General features: G+C 36.2%; 1 protein-coding gene across 1 annotated transcript in view; it reads right to left on the bottom strand.

The window, feature by feature from the left end:
* The window catches only part of LOC123872522 (matrix metalloproteinase-2-like), a 244,011-nt gene that overhangs the window by 161,488 nt on the left and 65,306 nt on the right, over nucleotides 1-17,217 (bottom strand). The gene's annotated exons all lie outside the window — the stretch shown is intronic.

The raw sequence follows: 17,217 nt of genomic DNA, 5'->3' as shown, positions 1-17,217 counted from the left end.
AAGAAAAAAACTGAATTAGATTTTTGTTATTTAAATGAATAGGTATGCAGATCACAGTGCTCTACGTTTAGCCGCTTTCACCATCATCATAGCCTTCATCATTAGGCTGGCTTATAGAAGACACGACGGTTTAGCATCAGCGATCGGCGATTTAGTTACTGTATCGATACTGCATCACGTTTTGACGACATTTTGCGTTCGAACGCTGTATTGAAATCCATCCATACTAATATTATGAAAACGAAAGTGTGTCTCTTTGTCTGTCTATCTGTCTGTATTGAAATCCATCCATACTATTATTATGAAAACGAAAGTGTGTCTCTTTGTCTGTCTGTCTGTCTGCTAGCTTTTCACGGCCCAACAGTTTAACCGATTTTGACGAAATTTAATATAGAGTTAGCTTACGCCCTGGGGAAGGACATAGGCTACTTTTTATCTCGGAAAATCAAAGAGTTCCGACGGGATTCTTAAAGGCCCATCCATTTAACCAATTCATATGGATACAGGAGACAGACCTAGGCAACTTTTTAGCCCAGAAAATCAAGGAGTTCCCACGGGATTTATAAAAACCTAAATCCACGCAGACGAAGTCGCGGGCATCAGCTAGTTATAAATAAAATCGACTTGATCGCTGCTACTGGGGACAGTATGTGTGCATAGTCGAGCGTCCAAGCTTCGGAAAAGCAACTGAATCGTCGTTGCTGATGAAATGCCATTGGTAATTGCCAATGCCATTGGTTACTCTACCACAGATGAGAGGTAATAACATTACTCCATAACTTTGTTATGATTTTACGACAAAATTGGAGACTCCTTATTGTGAATTTAAGGCATTGCAAGGTCTTGAATGTGTTTAAATTTGCAAGAAAGCAATAAATTTGCATCGAATGTGTAAAGACATGGTGTAATCCTACACTGGTTCCCTCTGTATGCGTCACAAACGGCGGGGGATGTATAATCCAACGACTACCTACTTAATCGCAAAACTTGTCCCGTGTCCAAACAAAGGCTGTAACTAGCCTTGTGCGCCCACGCGATTTCTTTTGTATGCCCTTTTTTAAATGAGAGAAATTCTGTACTTTATTGCTCTCGAGATGGCTGTGGTAGGGTTGTAAGTTCTGCTTAGTTATGGCCACTTTTATACTATGTACAGTGAGCCAGAATAAACCAGTGCTATTTCATAATTATTCTGTAGATAAACATGGTTGAGATATTTTTGCGAACACTCTGATTATAATATGTGATACTTATTACCTTTAATAAGTGAACGTAGTCAAACTAAAAAAAAAACAATATTCATTAATTTAATGTAGGACAACAGCTAGTCTCTTTTGCTATTAGTTTGGAAATCAGATTCTACTGAGAAGAGCTGGCAAGAAACTCAGCAGTTACTCTTTTCTAATCGTTATAAAGTTACAATCAATGTAACAACTTACTTCTCTATCTTGTGGCAACTGAAAGCTCACGCACGAAACAGAAACAAAAGCGATCTTAACAGGGCTCTCTCCGTCACTCGTTTCCACTCGTTTCATACAAACGTAGTTCCAATTTCATTTGAATATTGAGCAACCAAAGTCCATGAAATTTTGCAGACATATTCTAGAAACTAATATCTGTGTCTGTGGTGTTTTAGATTTTTCTAAAAATATGTAGTTTTAAAATTACAGGGGCTCCAAGATTTGTATGAAAATTTTAAAGACCGCGTAACTTTGAAACCGAATATTTTAACAGAAATCTGGAAAACCACAGACATAGATATTAGTTTCTAGAATATGTCTGCAAAATTCCATGGACTTTGGTTGCTTAATATTCAAATGAAATTGGAACTACGATTGTATGAAACGAGTGGAAACGAGTGACGGAGAGAGCCCTCTTAACGGAAAAATACTACTATAATAAATTGCTTGGTAGGTATCATTTCCATCACAATGCAAAAAAGCAATATGCAACACCGCATTTCTTGATGATACAAATTACAAAGGCAAAAAGAACATGAAAAATTTTTCATTAGCGCTTTTCATTCGATACCAGTTAGGTGAGCAAAGTTTGATACCTAGGACTGGCCAGAAGATATTATGACCTAATTATTTGATTAAAATGTGGCGATAGTTTAGTGGTTAGGACATCCCCTTCCTATTCGAGGCGAGTTCGATCCCGGGCCTGAAACTTTATAGAGTTATGTGTGTTTTTAACCCCCGACCCAAAAAGAGGGGTGTTATAAGTTTGACGTGTGTATCTGTGTATCTGTCTGTGGCATCGTAGCTCCTAAACGAATGAACCGATTTTAATTTAGTTTTTTTTTGTTTGAAAGGTGCTTGATCGAGAGTGTTCTTAGCTATAATCGAAGAAAATCGATTCACTCGTTTGAAAGTTATCCGCACTTTTCTTATAGAGGTTTTTGTGTCGGGGGTTTTTAAAATTTTGAGTTATGATCAATTAACAGGGCTCTCTCCGTGACTCGTTTCACACAATCGTAGTTCCAATTACATTTGAATATTAAGCAACCAAAGTCCATGAAATTTTGCAGACATATTCTAGAAACTAATATCTGTGTCTGTGGTGTTTTAGATTTTTCTAAAAATATGTAGTTTTAAAATTACAGGGGCTCAAAGATTTGTATGAAGATTTTTAAGACCGCGTCACTTTGAAACCGAATATTTTAACAGAAATCTGGAAAAACACAGACACAGATATTAGTTTCTAGAATATGTCTGCAAAATTTCATGGACTTTGGTTGCTTAATATTCAAATGAAATTGGAACTACGATTGTATGAAACGAGTGACGGAGAGAGCCCTCTTAAACATTACTTGCTTTAACGGTGAAAGAAAATATCGTGAGGAAACATGCATATCTGAAAGTTCTCCATAATGTTCTAAGCAGTGTGTGATGTCTGCCAATCCACACTTGGCCAGCATGGTAAACTATGGTCAACACTCTTCTCATTCTGACATGAGACCCGTGACGTCGGGCGAGTTTCCATCCTTATGTATGTCGACATTCCATCTACACGCACGAAACGTTTTGAATCATCATTCCTCATACGCATGGAAGGTTTGGAATACTCTACCGCGATCTGTGTTTCCTACCAATTACAATCCAGGTATCTTTAAAACAAGAGTGAATAAGCATCTTCTAGGTAAACGTCTCCCGTCTTAGGCCACATGCTCACTTTTCCGTCAAGTGTAATTTCGATTGTGACACAGAATTTGGATACAAACATACATACATACATAGACTGCTATAATCATAATTCTTCCTTTTGGCTTTGCCACAGTCGGGTAAAAAAGACGGTCACATTCGATCGCTTACCTAAATAGGCCATCCGTGATATCTCTGACCCATCGAACAAGGAATTAAAAGAAGTAGTTCTATTAATGAGATTCGCCAATTAATTTAGGACCATTAAAGGACAAATAGGTATCATCACGCGACTGTGAGTTCAGGTGCTTAGTGTCCCAGATTTGGTACGAACGTTTTGTGGAACAACGACTGCTAAATGGGTACTTACAGATATTTGAGGGGAGCACGCAACAGGGCTATTAGTTTTTAGGGATAGAGAATGTGTAAATCTTCTGAGCAGCCTATTTTTCTGTTTTAGCATTGACAAGATATTTTAAAGTTGCTTCTCTAGGCATGTTATTTTCCTATACAAGTGTAAATTAAAAATTTGTAACACCCCCGACAAGTGAAGGTTACAGTAACTAGAAAAGAGCTGATAACTTTCAAACGGCTGAACCGATTTTCTTGACTTATAGCTAAGAACACTCTCGATCGGCTCACCTTTCAAACAAAAAAAACTAGTTCATTAGTTTAGGAGTTACGATGCCACAGACAGATACACAGATACACACGTCAAACTTATAACACCCCCCTTTTTGGGTCGGGGGTTAATAAAATCCAAGTCGAATCCAGAGTCCAGAGCTTTGCCCATCTAGAATTTATAACTGTTCTATTTACTCATAATTTGTTTAATTTACGAGTATTGTTCAATCTGTAACAGCTGCATAATATAACTATCCTATCACAGATAAAAACATAAAAAGACGCGATACAAACAGCACTTGTGCTAACATGTAAGTAGGTTTGAATAAATTAGATATGGGAATCTAAAAATACAATTTTTTTTAAAGAATATTAACCAGTTTAATCATGACTATCTTTCCCCTCCAACTAAGCGTAAAGCTTGTACTAGGAGTGGGTACGACAATAGTGCAACGGGTGGGGTTTAAGCCGCCGACCTTTCGGACTCCAGTCCGTCCGTCCAGAACTATAACCGTCGAGCTTTTGAGGCTTTTAACATTAAATTATGTATAAGGAACTTCACTAAATAAAAAGCCAACATCCAGACGCCAAATTTATTAAGAAAAGTCCATTAAATGCACCAATAACCATGAAAATTGAGATAACAACAGATTTGTCTTCAAACATTATACCATTTAAATACTGTTACAGGAATCAATAATTTAACAATCGTCGATTATATTGCCGAATCATACAATTATGTCTTTACTTATTCAGGTATAAAGTAATTTTAATAAATTGAAAGGCAGCGGTATCGGCAGTAAATTCGAAATAAATGAAAATCAATTCAAAACAAGGTTCTGATTCCGACAATAAATAACGGTTTTAACCTAATTATTGACATATTGGCATTGTTTTATGAGTTCATTGGGGCAATTTGAATGAGTTATAGTGATTCTCTATGGAATCTATAGGTTTATTGACCTGGCTTACTGTATCGTACCTACTTCGTTACGGAGTTATGGTCTAGGTGCCTACGTTTTAATGGGTGCGGTGCTAAAATATAATATTGTTTTAATTGTCATACATTCATTCTCACGGGCCATATATATTCTGAAATCCATCCTAAATTCTTTGAATCGGTTATTTCTACACGAATGAGAGCGACGATAGCGAATTTGATTGTCTTAGGTACTTATTCTATATATCTGAAAGATAGATATTCATTGCAATAACAGCAAAAAGACCATTAGTAGGTCCGTCTACCCTTTTTTAGGGTTCCGTAGTAAACAAGGAACCCTTAAAGTTTTGCCATCAGGTCTGTCTGTCCGTCCGTGTATCTACACTGCATGTTGATTGACTCGCATTTGGCCGTTTTTAGGTTTCCAATTTTAGTCTTTTCAATTTTCAAAGTAAGATAACAATACCAAGTAGGGTATCATATGAAAGTGCTTTGCTGACACGTTCTGGCATAGAATTTTATTTATTTTTATGCATAATAGTTTTTGATTTATCGTGCAAAATGTCGAAAAAATTACCCGAGTACGGAACCCTCAGTGCGCGAGTCTGTCTCGCACTTGGCCGGTTTTTTATAATAATAATTACCCATGTTCATGGTTACACGATTAGCTTAGCAATTAAAATGTCTTTTGTTCGTCACCGTACCCCTGTGTCTCTCAACATTGTTCAACATCAACTAATCAACCTATAGAGGGTTGGACCGCCGCTGACATCTGTCGGCACTTCGACCGTCATTACCCTACCCGGAGTGGGTAATAATGACCCGAGCTCTTCATGCGTTGAAAGTCTTGAAACATGGGGTTAAATCGATTTGCAATGGATAACTTTCCTTTTGTTCATTGTAATTGATCAGGAAATCGTCGGTACAATTACTTAGTATGTAACAAAAAACAAAGTTTCTAAGAAATTATGTTCTTAGGATACTTATATACAATTTAATAAGAAGATAAAATGTATTACAGAGACATTTTTATACTAAATTAAAATTATACTGAAGCCACGAACTTTATGAGCTAAGGAATTCTTACTAGATGTTTTGCCGTGGTTAATAGGTAAGTGTCTTATCTAGTGACAGAAGGGCTGGCTACATTTATCGCGCAAAAGGTCAGCCTGAATGTTCAGCGCAGAACTGCAGCCAGTAGTTCTTTGTGCTTGGCACCATTCCATGCGGGCATGATTTGCACAGTAAGTAATTGGATTAGCCTAGCTTTAACTTTTATCACAGAGTGTTAAATCTTAAAATGGGTCAAATAAATAGTAAGGAAAGTATTCAAACACGTTTTCTTGAAGGTAAATAACTCTGACAGCAAACATTTTGCCTTTGCATACAAAATTTTAGTCAGATGAAACATGTTTGCCGAAACAGGAATGACTCCCACGTCTCTCAACTCATTACTATCATTAACCGTCGAACAGATGTTCGTGCAACAGATGATGTATTGACCTATTAACCGTTCTAAGCTAGTACTACAATAAAACATTATTGGTCATCCATGACTTTGGATTAATAATGTTTTGTTCAAATATCTACCAGAACAATCGATTTTAAATAGATTAACAATCTCTTGGGAACCCTAAAATATCCGTTTGGTGACCTCTAACGGCTTTCTTTTCTTATCCTATCAGTTCATGATTATTATCAGATAATGTTTAAATGGTAATAATCGGTGTCTTCCAGGCACAGAGGAAAAGACAGGCCAAGTTTGGTCCTCCAAAGACAGTTCCTCATTCGGTACCGTTCAACGTTGTCACATTTCACAACTTGGCCATGGCCTTTCTCGTTTACCTACAAACTTAAATCTAAATTAAAACTAAAAAAAATTATTAAATTAAAAACTAAAATAAATCATATTAAATACCGAAATTTTATTAATTTTCTTTTCGAAATTGCACTGTCTTCTAATAAAAATTGCCACCATTTCCTACAAAGAGGTAGAGACAAAATGTACCGAGGTATTTAAATATTATCCAATTACATACCTACTCGTGTTTACAAAATGTAGGCACTAGGTACTTGTATTAGATACGTGTATAATATCCGAATTAGGCATAGCGATAGTGCTTCATGTATCTTGAAGGTCAGCACCAAGACAGAGGAAACCTTATGCGTTGTTACTTGTTATTATAATAACACCGGACTGCCTGTTTTATCATAATACCTATACCTACTCAGTACTCATAATTACGTTGGAGCGTCTTGGACTAGTCTACTTTTACTTTCAGGGGCCTTATTCGCGACGTACAAGATTACTCCACTTTACCACGCGTGGAATGCACTTTGATATTTTTAGGGTTCCGTACCTCAAAAAAAAGGAATCCTTATAGGATCACTTCGTTGTCTGTCTGTCTGTGTGTCTGTCCATCTGTCGAAAAATACCCGAGTACGGAACCCTCGGTACGCGAGTCTGACTCGCACTTGGCCGGTTTTTTTTTGTAACATGTCGGTATCAATTTTCACGTATCTACCTATACATATAATAAAATTGTAGAAAAGTGGTGTCTGTACAATGGAAATATATAAAAAAAAAGTAGCAGGGGTTGTTATTATATCGATGCCGAACCCGAAATTGTAATTAATTTTTTTTTGTCTGTTTGTCTGTTTGGCTGTGTGTTTGTGCACGCTAATCTCAGAAACGGCTTATTCGATTTAGATACGGTTTTCACTAATATATTGTAGTAAGCTTCACTTAGGATTTAATGTTTATTTCATGTCAATCGGTTCATAAATAAAAAAGTTATGTCAATTTAAAGAATCACGGCGCCTCGCGCCTGAGCGTCCGTGGCTATATAAAGCGCGAAAAGTCACCATTCCACGCGAACGAAGTCGCGGGCACAGCTAGTTTTAAATATTATTAAAAGCGGAATGGTTGAAACTGAAAAAGTTGGAAGTAACTAGGTATGATTTTCTTTATAATATTTTATTAATAACTAAGTACCTACCTTAATAGAAAAATTGATAGAAAAATCATTTTACATGTATCTCTATTGAATAAGACGAACACAACAAAATGCAATGTTACAATTTTAACTTCTTTGGGCATTAAAAATAGCCTTCCTTTTGGGCTATTTTCGTTGAACAAAAGCATATCAGTTTCATGGAGTCGTGAGGGGAGACAATAGTAATCTGTTCGGATTTTGGGGGACAATAAGGGGCCAGGATTTGCATTTCAAATCTGCGAGTGACACACGAAATTAAATGAAATCACTTTGTCGGCGGAACCGGCTTGTTCCGGCGACTTTGACGTGCGCACTAAAGCCTGAAACACTCACAACGTGCGAAGGAATCTGTTTGGTAGATTGTCAGATTCCATGGTGCGTAAATTAACTGTTCAATCATCATTTGTCATTGTGAAAACTCAATGTTTGCAGTGCAACATTATATCAGCAAGAACAACATAAATTCAGCCCGAATTTATGTTGTTCTTGCTGATATAATGTTTTTCAGCCAATAGTCAGAGGTTGCCACACAATAGCTGTCAAACTATGACAACAAGCTTTCGGCATCGTGGCTAGACAGCAGCTACATAGCAGCTTAAGCACCGGTCTTAGCACAAAAGTTGTCATTATTACATTGCTATCAAAAAGTTGTGATTGACTGAATTTATTGTATTCATTCTTGCTGCATTTTAGCCAACAGTGAGAGAGTTTTAGCCAGAAGTGATTGCAAACGTCGCACCTAAGCTGTCAAACTACGATGCGCCTTGTAGAATGCAAGAACTTTATTGCACCGCTTATTATCCTTAATAGAGCTAAAAGCTGTAGGACGTCTCACTCAATTATACTACAATATCATAGCCACTAAACGTGCGCTTACTTACGCGTACTTAATATAGTATTTGTAATACAAGGTACGGTAATATAAAACATGTAAAAGCGCAACGTCTTTAATATGGACAGCTGCAATACGCGATTTATGAACACCTTCATACAATTCCTTGTATTAAAAGTTATAGGAGTAGCGTTGGTCACGTTGCAATCGCGCATCGCCGCGCGGTGTACATGTCCAAGCTTTAAATGTTGGTAGTCTTGGTTTCGGTTCGTCGGAAATCAATGCAGTTTATTAGAAACCGCAAACGATTTTCCTGTGCCTACATCCTTAAATGTAAGTAGTAATAATGATAACTACTGGCGTCAATGTAGAGTCAGTTTTAAATATTAATAAGTAACAGGCTATTGTCTCCACTCCCACAGCTGGATAAATGGTAACGTATATCCTCAGATCTTCGAATTCTGGTGATTCATATGTAGTTAGGTAGGTATATTCTTCTAGTTAAGTAGATCATTATATAGTTATTATGTACTTAAGTGACTGGCTCCTTGGTCTAGTAGTTAACATGTTCACTGCGAATTGACGAGGTCCTGAATTCGATTTCCGAGTTGGGCCAAGTTCAGTCGAGAGAAGGAGAACTGTTACAGTGTACATAATATTACATAATAATAACTTTATTGTTTAATCATTCAGATTGTGAGTCTAAGTAATAACGTCCCCCGCAGGATATTCTCTCCAGCCGCGACGCGCGTACGTCACTGCCGCGCGGCGCGGCTGGAGAGATTATCGTGCGGGGCGCTGCCGCGACGCGCAGTTCAGTTCGAGTGCGTGGACACCTTTACAGTTTACACGCTAATTTTTAAATATTCTGTATTATTTTATGTTAAATGGATATATTTGTATGTAATAAAGAGTTATTACTTACTTCGATGCTTATTACCTATGCTCTTTTATCAAGTACTGTAGAGAGGTCCACTAAAATGAGTTAATATATTTTTGTAAGAAACGATCACATGTCTAGACGTATTACCTACTAAATTTACTGGTTTTTAGTCGATATAAAAATCCGTGATCGGCTGGAAATTGAAAATATGTACCCAGGTACCTAGTCGTAAATGGATTTTTATTACTTACTTGCGAAGAGTGTATTATTTTTCAAAACTATTAATACCAGTCAAGTCTCACGGGTATTAAAACTTTACTTTTAATTTAAATGTAAAAAAACGGCCAAGTGCGAGTCAGACTTGCGCACTGAGTGTTCCGTACTCGGGTATTTTTTCCAACACTTTGCACGATAACTCAAAAATACATAAAAATAAATAAAAAATTGTTTTAGAATGTACAAGTAAAGCCCTTTCATATGATATCCCACTTAGTATAGTTATCTTACTTTGAAAATTGAAACACATTTTTTTTTTTTAAATGATGTAACCACAAATTCGCGATTTTCAGATTTATTCCTGAATTTGTGCTATAAGACCTACCTACCTGCCAAATTTTATGATTCTAGGACAAGGGAAGTACCCTTTAGGTTTCTTGACAAACAGACAGACAGACAGACAACAAAGTGATCGTATAAGGGTACCGTTTTTTCTTTTGAGGTACGGAACCCTAAAAAATGTGCTTAGGTCTAAAAGTTTGGTCAAATGTGTTTAGGAAAACTACTACTGGTAGGTCTTTTAAGGGTTCCGTAGTAAAACAACGAACCCTAGTTTCGTCTAGGACTAGTCAACTAGAAGTCGCTTCATCTGCAAAGTGCCTAAGTCGAAAAAAGATTTGTTTATCCTCTCGAGGGACCCATAGGTATTTTAAAACCATTATGAGGTTTTCTAGACAGTTTATGCTGTTTGGAAAAGTTCAGAAAATCTTAGTCTTAAAGGGGATTAAGTATAATTAGTGTAATTTCATTATCACAATAAGTTTGTGTGTGAGAACTGGGATGCAGCCAGCTTCGTCACAGATTTTATGAGTGCTGTTGCTTTGTTTCACCTTTGGCAGCTGGCCATATTGCGGTTTATGATGGCTCTTAATTAAGGGAGAGATAAGGTTTAATGAAATAAAGTTTGAGAATAAAAAACTGTTGTGTTTTTACTGTTCTTTGCAAAAAAAAGTTACAGGTTACTAAAAAAGTTACATATTTTACTAAAAACGGTGATACGGCCTATAAAAAAGGCCTAATGGTTAAGACTTCGGTCACATGAGTAGGTATCTGTGCTTCGGTTTCCTATTCGAAGAGCCTGCAGTTCGATCCTGAGCACGCATTTCTAACATTTCGTTACTATTTGCATCAAAACGTCGTCGTGAGAAAACCTGCCTCCAAAGTGATCTCAAAGGCGTGTGGTCTAGCAATCCACACTTGGCCAGTGTGGTACACTACCACATTTTGAGAATAGACCCGTGCCCAAATAGTGGAGCGGCGATTGATTGAGATGATGATTATACCATTTATCTTGTGAGATCTTTATGCAAATATAGCTATATACTCGTCCACCAATAAATTCTAAAAGGAGATTTTACTTTTCAAGACACTGCAACAAACGACAGTTAATTGATGAAATGGATAGATTTAAAATGAATAAGTAATTAAAAGCTATGTCGGTAAAAATGTTAAATCTGTCATAAATCCATATTTGGTAAGAATTTCAGAGTGGAAAGCGCCTTTATAATTTACATAGTTATATTGCTCTGGAGGTGGTTGAAAATGCCCTAAATGAAGATAATTCGTTTTTATGTGGCATTTTGGAACAACGTTTAACAACAAGTTTATAACACAATAAAAGGTTAACGAAAATTTCAGTTCACAAGTTTAATCACAGGATTAAAGAAACGATTTCGGCGATAAAAAACGTGTTAAAATAGTTTTAATCTTGGTAACTTACGGGTTGGCAGTTTAATTAGATACGCGTTTCGTGGCAACCAGCGCCAATACCAAGCGATGCCATTGAGATTGTTATCGGCTTCAAGGAACGGCGTCAAAGGCGGTTAAACATACATTTTGACGCCTGGCTTGTGCACTTAATTGCATTTTCACGGATAAACAGGATAATTTATGTTTATTAAGACATCAATGAGGTTGCACGATATTCAGTTACATTCACTTGAAATAAGATACAATTTTGTGGCTAATCCTGTTGTACACAATATCTAAACTAAAAATGACAGGTCTATCTTAAGGTCTAAGTATATTGCTATCCTGCCGAGAGATGCTATGCCGAGAGAGATGTAGGTTTACATTATTTTTTTGAACTTCAAAAATTGTTTCAATTTGCAACTGCTTCAGTGGTTTTGTGGGATCCATATAAACGGGTAGAAGTATGGCTAAGCATCTAAAAATACTAGAAAAAGTTTCTAACTATTCACGAATCACGATCGCATCTACTTTAACAAGATATCACACAGTATACAGACGCTTTTAAAATAAATATTTATCTTGCTTCTTTTGCACTTGATAAGTCATCGAAGTCTGTTAATTAATACCGATAGATACCATTTAAGTCTTACAATGAAAGTGCATTGCATTGCAAAGCCGGGCACGGTAAGGCTCTGGAATACGTCGCCGTGCGCATACGCAATTTATTGAGCGTGAGAATGCAGTTAAAACATATCTGATTTCCTATTAAACTATGGCGAAGGCGAACGATCCATTTTTCTTGACTGAAGAAGGTTTTTCTTAGTGCACGAATGTTGTCTAGTGTCACTGTCTCATTGGTTCAATAGCTGACATATGTGCCTGTGGATCATTGGCTTCGGGTTCGAGTCCCGGGTTGGGCGAAAAAAATTATTGTGATTTTCCGATAGGAAGTAGCAGTGCGGAGTTGGGAAGTGGGCGGCGTTATAACTTATACCGTCGTATCTGAGAGACTAAAATGTAAATCGATTTTGTTTGTGTTTTTAGCAATAGATAGACACATATTATACTGTCAATACTGAAAGCCAGACGTATGGATTTAGGGTGTAAAGCCTCTCAGGCATAAAGTTGAGATTCAAATATAATAAACTTTATTGTAACGAAATAGAAAAAAATTTAATATTATTTTTATTTACAACAACCACCATTATCTTAAATTAAATCTAAATTCTTATTACTATTCGACTCTACTTTTTCACCAAAAAAACACAAAATAAAATAGAAAATAAACGAAATTAAAATCCTTGCAGATGTGTAGCTTGGGTACACGATATAATTCGAAGACGTTGCTGGAATAAGTATCATACAGAAATCACAAGCGAAAATTCAGTCTCTGCTTATCTCAGACTTAAATTTTCGCTAGTAAAAATGAAATGGCAGAGATTCCGTAAAATTTACAATTTAAGTTGAAAATCTTGGAAGTTTTCATAGAGTTTCAAGCCAAGGTGAAAAGGCTTGCACGAACGCTATGTCCTGGCCTTAGGAACGGAGCTGAGGCACTAAGTTTCGGTTATTGCCTCTGTGTAAACACTAATATTGCCTTTTCATGGCAAAAGTTTGCTTTAACGCTGGGTCAGTTTAAATATTGAATCGGGTTTTCTACCCGGATTGTGAAATTTTGACTACATTTGTATTTTTTATTAATGTGAATTCAGGCAAGAAAATTCCTGAGTGGGATTTTATATAGGCGGGTAGCCACCAATCTTGAAAGCTCTTGTGATGGCAGATTTGAAATTTTTTAATGAAAATGAAAAGTTTACACTCAGAGGAATAAGATGAGCTTGGTTGGCGTGGATTTAATAAGCCGAAAATACCTATTACTCTAATATTATAAAGGCGAAATTTTGTGTGTATGTATATTACTCTTCCACGCAAAAACTACTAAACGGATTTGGCTGGGAACGGAGTTAGATAATATTCTTGATTAGCACATAGGCTACTTTTATCCCGGAAAATCAAAGATTTCCCACGGGATTTCGGATACCTAAATCCACGCGGACAAAGCCGCGGGCATCAGCTAGAATTTAAATAAATTTTATATTATTACATGGCCGGTTTTACCATCATCGCTAATTCGTACAAAATTCCATACAGATTATCGCGGACGAAGTTCAGTAGTAGCAGAGCATAAAGTATTCAGTTCATCTAGTAGAGCATAAAGAGATGTTCACTATTTTTAACCCACGACCCAAAAAGAGGGGTGTTATAAGTTTGACGTGTGTATCTGTGTATCTGTCTGTGGCATCGTAGCGCCTAAATGAATGAACCGATTTTAATTTAAGTAGTTTTTTTTGTTTGAAAGGTGGCTTGATCGAGAGTGTTCTTAGCTATAATCCAAGAAAATCGGTTCAGCCGTTTGAAAGTTATCAGCTCTTTTCTAGTTACTGTAACCTTCACTTGTCGGGGATGTTATAAATTTTTAATTTACACTTGTTATGATTATAGTCAATTAAACATTAAAAATTGTAAAACACACCCTACATTTCATTTCTCCTTAGGGTTAAATATTAATTCGTTTTTTCCTGTTTCTCTCGCAGTTAATAAAGTGACAAAGCTCACCATTCGCTAGCATTTTATAGGTGCCGTTTCGTTACCATTACTTTATTTTAATGCAGTCTTATCGAACAATGTCGTAAAGTTTACAACTCTAGATATCAAAATTTAACACTTTATAACTTAATTTATTTAATGTAATCTACTTCGAAACGCCGGTCATTGATAAAATAGTTTGGTAGGCACATTTATTTATCACATTACTTTACTCAATATTTCATAAATGTATTTCTTAGTCAGATAAATCTTGTAAAATATCCAAGTTTGTATTCCAATTGTTTTTTTTGTAGTAACTGAACCATTTCATAAAGGATTAGCTGATGCCTGTGACTTCAGCCGCGAGAATTTAGAAATTTTAAAAATCCCGTGGGAACTCTTTGATTTTCCGGGATAAAAAGTAGCCTATAGCACTGTCCAGATCTTTAACTATATCCAAACAAAAATCACATCAATCCGTTGCTTCGTTACGGCGTGATTGAAGAACAAACAACAAACGAACACACTTTCGCATTAATAATATGAGTAGTGATTATTTATATTGATACTTTTTACAAGTTCATGGCATATTCGACTTTTGCTTCAAATAAGTTACGGAAAGGATATTGATTTACTATTCAATCAAAGTCACTGTACCCTATCTATTTTGTTTGAAGCAAAGTTGGTAGCAACATACCTATTTGTTAGAATTCTTTTTCAAGTTACAGACTAATTTTTTTTTCTTTTATATGGTAATTTGTATGACGGTAAATTGCTTATATCTATTACATTTCAATTTTGTATAATATCAGTGAGGGTTCGGTATTTGTACGTGCCGCCGCAGTTTATTTCTGTTGGAACTGGCTGTAAACTAAATTGTTTATATTTAAATATATTCTTATTCTTATTCTTTTTCTAAAATCCTTTTGTTTTACGTTTGATGACTTTTTAACTCACTTCAAATATATATCTCAAACAGGACGTCCAAGCTTTTCTTTTTACTGATATTTTTCCTATAAATTCAAAATATCCCAACACGTTATCAGCACGAAGCTCTTGGGAAAAGTCATAAGTGGAAAAGTGGTGTTAATTGTCCAGTGTTGCTATATTTGTTGCGAACAAGGAAAATCATATTTAGATATATTTTTTTTCCAAATGTCGCAAGCAAGCGGAGATATAAGTGGTAACAAGATGTTACATTCGTCGTCAGTTCCTCCTTTTAGTCTTAAAAATAGAGAAGGATATCCAACTTGGAAATTTAAAATGCGGAATTATTTAATGCATGAGGACCTTTGGTTTCCTATAGATGGGTATCCAGAAGGAGATACGACCGCTGCACCAATTAAGGTAAGGAATGACGCTAAGGCTCTGGCTAAAATATGCTTAACATTAGACGGTGTAGCGATTACACATGTAAGATGTGCAAAAACTGCAGCCGAAGCATGGGAAGCCCTGAAGGCAGCTTTTGAGGATAAAGGTATGGGCCGAAGGCTAGCATTAGAGCGTAAGCTTTATAGATTAAGTCTTTCAGACTTTGAAAATATTGAACAATATATAGATGCAGTTCTGTCAACGGCACAAGACCTAGCTGACATAGACAAAGTAATAGAAGATAAATCGATTGCAGCTATATTACTAGGAGGTCTCACATCGAAATATGAGCCATTGATTATGGCACTTGAAAACTGCAACATCGATATTACTTCCGATTTGGTCAAAACAAAACTATTAAATGAAATGTCTAAAAATGACACCATACCAACAAATACAGTTTTCCAGGCCAAAGGAATGAAATCCAAACCAAATAAAATGATTATTTGCTATGACTGTAACTTGCCAGGGCATAAACGCCCGGATTGCCCTCAGCGACGTAATAAAGAAAAAATAAGTGTAGCAAATGAAGTCACGGATTCGGTCACAGCACTTACTGCTAATTTTTCAAATAAGGATGTTTGGTACGTAGATTCTGGGGCTACAAAACATATGACTTTCAGAAAAGATTGGTTCCGGGACATTAGGTCAATGAATACTGGAAATATAACTGTTGCAAATGGTGAAAGCGTTAAATGCTGTGGAATAGGAAATATTTCTATTAAGACACCTGGTGATGTATTAAAAACAATAAGTGATGTTGCCCTAGTACCAGATTTAAAGGCTAATTTACTATCAGTACAGAAAGTTATTGATAAAGGTTTTGTATGTGTTTTCGACAAAAGCGGATGTAGTTTTTATAAAAATGATACTTTTTTGTGTTTCAGGTGATTCTGTCCTTCATGCTTCGCCCTGTGGTGGACTGTACATAGTTGATGGTACAGTTAATATTCCACCTAAGATGAATAGTGAAAATATTGCGTACGAGGTGCACACTGACTGTCTGAGCAAGTATCAGCTCTGGCATAAACGGTTAGGACACTTATGTCGCATAGGCATGAATCAATTGAAGAATCATCAGGTAGGAGTAGATTTTACTAAGGTTGATAAAAATAGTTGCATCGCTTGCGTAAAAGGCAAACAAGCCAGAAAACCGTTTAAAAATGTAGCGTATAATAGGGCGTCATCACCTTTAGAACTAATCCATAGTGATTTATGCGGACCAATGTCCACGACATCTTTTCAAGGAAACGTTTATGTTTTAACTTTCATAGATGATTATACTCGCAAGATTTTTGCTTATTTTTTATCTTCTAAAACTGAGGTAAAGAATAAATTTTTATTATTTCGAGCTCTAGTTGAGAAACAATTAGGTTTTCAAATAAAGGCTCTTAGAACCGATGGAGGAAAAGAATATGTAAATAAAGAGTTTTCTGATTATCTTTCTTCAAATGGTATTGAGCACCAAGTAACAACACCTTATAGTCCGCAGCAAAACGGAGTTGCAGAACGAACGAACCGTACAATAATGGAAAAGGCAAGATCAATGTTGGCCGAAAGCTCACTCTCTAATGCATACTGGCAAGATGCTTTCCAAGTTGCTGTTTATTTGAAAAATAGGTCCCCTCATCGAGCTTTGAGTGGCAAAATACCTTATGATAAGTGGAGTGGTCGACAAAGTGATCTAAGTCACTTAAGAGTATTTGGATGTCGAGCTCTAGTACATATACCTTCATGTAATAGAAGGAAACTAGATTTAAAAGCAGAGGAAGCAATTTTCGTTGGCTACTCGGAAGATCCTAATACTTATGTTTTTCGGGATCCTGCAAATCCAAGACGTATTATTAAGTCAAGAGATGCAAATTTTTTTGAGAATT

The sequence above is a fragment of the Maniola jurtina genome, chromosome 15, assembly GCF_905333055.1.
Source record: "Maniola jurtina chromosome 15, ilManJurt1.1, whole genome shotgun sequence".
NCBI classification, from domain to species: Eukaryota; Metazoa; Arthropoda; class Insecta; order Lepidoptera; family Nymphalidae; genus Maniola; species Maniola jurtina.
The sequence above is the reverse complement of the archived record's forward strand: the minus strand, read 5'-3'. Positions and strand labels throughout refer to the sequence as shown.